This window comes from Cebus imitator, unplaced genomic scaffold (genome assembly GCF_001604975.1).
Source record: "Cebus imitator isolate Cc_AM_T3 unplaced genomic scaffold, Cebus_imitator-1.0 Scaffold375, whole genome shotgun sequence".
NCBI lineage: Eukaryota > Metazoa > Chordata > Mammalia > Primates > Cebidae > Cebus > Cebus imitator.
The window spans coordinates 680251-683998 of NW_016107690.1; the positions used below are offsets into that span (position 1 = coordinate 680251).

At 58.5% G+C, this 3748-nt stretch overlaps 1 protein-coding gene across 2 annotated transcripts in view; it reads left to right on the forward strand.

Moving 5' to 3' along the window:
- The window catches only part of TBXA2R (thromboxane A2 receptor), a 15407-nt gene that overhangs the window by 3972 nt on the left and 7687 nt on the right, over window positions 1–3748 (forward strand). Inside the window, exon 1 of one of the 2 annotated variants that reach the window (XM_017507412.2) lies at window positions 259–821. The exons of the other annotated variant lie outside the window; for it this stretch is intronic. The gene's annotated coding sequence lies outside the window, so the exon portion shown is untranslated. Of the gene's footprint in view, window positions 1–258; window positions 822–3748 lie in introns of those variants that run through there. 2 annotated transcript variants of the gene reach the window in all.

Genomic DNA, 3748 nt, shown 5'->3' on the forward strand with positions numbered 1-3748 from the left:
TGTTGTGTGTCTGTATGTGTCTGTGTGTGTGTGTCTGGCTGTGTGTGTGTCTGGCTGTGTGTGTATGTTGTGTGTCTGTGTGTGTGTGTCTGGCTGTGTGTGTGTGTGTGTGAGAGCATGTGTCTGTGTGTGTCTGTGTGTGGCTGTGTCTGTGTGTGTGTGTCTGTGTGTGTGTCTGTATCTGTCTGTGTGGGTCTGTGTGTATGTGTGTCTGTGTCTGTATGTGTGTGTCTGGGTGTGTCTGTGTGTGTACGTGTGTGTCTGTGTGTGTCTGTGTGTGTACGTGTCTGGCTGTGTCTTTGGTTCATGTCGTTGGAATCACTGTAACCCGTGGTCCACCATCCACCAGCTGCCCAGCCTTGGTCCTGCCCCCCGGCCCCCTGCAGGCCCCTGTGTGAAGGAGGCTCCCTGCGTGCTCCCTGGGGGCGTGCCCACTGGAGAGATGGGGAAACCGAGGCTCACAGGGTAGCCTGGCTGGCTGGGAAGCCCCCGCCCTGCACCCTCTGGGCTGGGGACCCTGTTGGTGTCACAAACAGGAAATGTTCCCGGAAACGGAGCTCTGTGGTGAAGGGTGGTGGGCCCCGCAGGGTGTGGAGTGTGTCTGCCCCGGCGGCGGTGCGGGGTCCACGCGCACGGGCCTTCACATCCACAGCAGGCATGGGAGGGTCTGGCCTGGCCCCTGACGTTTCAGGCCCAGAAGAACCCTGTGGATCCAAGGTCCGAGGCCGACCTGGGTGACAGGGAGCCTCGGGGATCCGCCCTGCTGCCTGGGCTCCCTGCAGGGAGCTGAGCTGTGAGTTCAGCGCGGGCACCCTGCAGAGGTGAGAGCCAGGAAGGCCTGGGCTAAGCACTCGCGGGCGTGGGGATCAGAATCTCACCCCCATTGCACAGAGCGGGGACACTGAGGCCTGGCAAGGTGAAGCCCCAGCCTGGCAGTGGCAGATCGCAGACTAGAGCCTCCAAGCCTGTGTAGCGGGGGTTGGGGCGGGCCAGGCCGTGGGACAGGCAGGCAGCGCCCGCTGGCAGGGGACTCAGAGAGAAGGGGACTCACTGAGAAATGGATGGATGATGAGGTGACCCGCTCCAGCGGGGAGGAGGAGGAGGGCGGGGCTTCGAGGATGGAGGACAGGCGGCTGCTTGGGAACCGAGGCTCACATTCCACTGGCAGCCACGCATGGGTGAGCCAGGCCGGGTGCCCACGGCCAGCCCAGCACCCAGGCCTCGGGAAACAGTGGCAGATAAAGCCCTCCCCGTCCCACTCCCTGCAGGCACGGCGGGTCCCCTGGCAGGGGCGGCATCCGGGGACGGAGAACTCACCATCCGCCTTCCAGAAAGCAGCCAGGAGCTAGGGCAGAGATTTCTGGAACCCAGGACCCAGCCAAACTCCCATCAGAGTTACGGAACATCAGCCTCTTGGGATTCTAGAATAGTGAGGCCTCCTGGATTCCAGGACTGGAAGCTCGTTAGAATTCCAGAACCCTGGGCCCGCTAAGGGCAAACCTAGGTTCTCAGGCTACAAAATTCTGGACTTACTCAGCGTGGAAGAGGGATCTTGGGTCCACACCTCCCCCCAGACACAGGGACAGTCATTTTCCCAAAAGCACATAGTGCTGCTGTAGTCCCCTGCTGCATGGTGGCCCTACCACCCCTCCTGGCCAATGTGGGAGGGAAGGGACGCCCTGCCAGGTCCCCTGTTGGCCTCCTTGCCTGGAGAACCTGAGACGGTTGCTCTCACCTGAACCCAGCGTGGGGAGTGGAGGCGGGGGGGACTGGAAACCGCCATCTGTGGCCAGAAGGACTCAGTGCCAGTTTCCAGACTCCCCGGGGCCAAGAGCCTTTGCTCCCAGCAGAGGGGAGTGTGTGACCCCCGGTGAGTAGAGTGCAGTGTGGTCAAGGAGACCATGAGACCCAGCAGGGACTGGAGGCTACTCCAGGCAGAGGCTGTGGCCAGGGCGGTGGCCACAGGGACAGCCGACGTCCCAGGAATGTTCAGAAACTCGTACCAGCTCTCAAGGGAGGAGCGCCCTGTCCAGGGGAAATCCAAGCGCAGGAATCCAAATCCCAGGCGGCAAAGCAGCACGGGGTGGAGGGCGATGATTGCCAGAGGTTCGGGGAGCACCACCCCTGCCACCACCCCATCGGCGCCACAGGCCTCAGTTTCCCCTCTGGAAGCCCCGCCTCCCACCAAGGCGGCAGTGGCCTTAGCTGTCCACCCCAGAAGGGAGCTTAATGCTGCTGTCAGGAGCCGGATAATTTATGAGTCTGGATAAAGCGTAGCCAAGCCCAGCATCTTGGCCCCAGACACCCATCTGGCCGCTCCAGATGCGTGAACCCTGCGGCCCCACAAGCCAGGGGCCTCCGGGCCAGCGTGCACTGAGCATGACTGTGGTGTGCTGAGCACTGCGAGTGGGTCACCTCATTCCCATCACCAGTACTTTCCTTTGTTGTTTTTGAGTTCCGCTCTTGTCACCCAATCTGGAGTGTGGTGGCGAAATCACAGCTCACCACAACCTCCGCCTCCCAGGTACAGGCAATTCTCCTGCCTCAGCCTCCGGGTTCAAACGATTCTCCTGCCTTAGCCTCCCGAGTCGCTGAGATTACAGGCGTGCACCACCACGTCCAGCTAATTTTGTATTTTTAGTAGAAACGGGGTTTCTCCATGTTGGTCAGGCTGGTCTCAAACCCCCGACCTCAGGTGATCTGCCCACCTCGGCCTCCCAAAGTGCTGGGATTACAGGCGTGAGACACCGCACCCAGCCATGTTTTTTTTTTTAATTTTTGTTTTTTAGATGGAGTTTCACTCTTGTTGCCCAGGCTGGAGTGCGGTGGCGCAATCTCGGCTCACTGCAACCTCTGCCTCCCAGGTTCAAGCGATTTTCCTGCGTCAGCCTCCCGAGTAGCTGGGATTACAGGTGCCTGCCACCACGCTCAGCTAATTTTTTGTATTTTTAGTAGAGACAGGGTTTCACTATGTTGGCCAGGCTGGTCTCAAACTCCCGACCTCAGGTGATCCACCCTCCTTGGCCTCCCAAAATGCTGGGATTACAGGCATGTGCCACCATGCCCAGCCAATTTTGTATTTTTAGTAGTGACGGGGTTTTTCCATGTTGGTCAGGCTGGTCTTGAACTCCCGACCTCAGGTGATCTGCCCGCCTCAGTCTCCCAAATCATGCTGGGATTACAGGCATGAGCCACATCAGTCCCATTTTACAGGAAGAGAAACTGAGGTTTACAGCAGAAACATGCCAAATCCAAGGTCAACGGGAGGACACACGGCAAAGCCAGGCTTCCGATCTAGTCTGACCAGCTTTTAAGAAAATGCCAGGCGGGCACAGTAGCTCGCACCTGTAGTCCCAGCACTTGTGGAAGCCAAGGCAGGGGGATTGCTTGATCCCAGGAGGTCGAGGCTGCAGTGAACCGAGACTGCGCCACTGCACTCCAGCCTGCACCACAGAGCCAGTCTCCACCTCTAAGAAATAAAACATAATTAAGATCTCAGATCCACTCCAGCCAGGTGTCACGACCTTAGATAAGCTACTTACCCTCTCCCTGCCTAGTTTCTCCATCTGCAAAATGAGGATCCTAATAGGACCTTTTTGGGTTTTATTTATTTATTTACTTTTTTCTGAGATGGAATTTTGCTCTTGTTACCCAGGCTGGAGTGCAATGGCGCGATCTCGGCTCACCGCAACCTCCGCCTCCTGGGTTCAGGCAATTCTCCTGCCTCAGCCTCCTGAGTAGCTGGGAT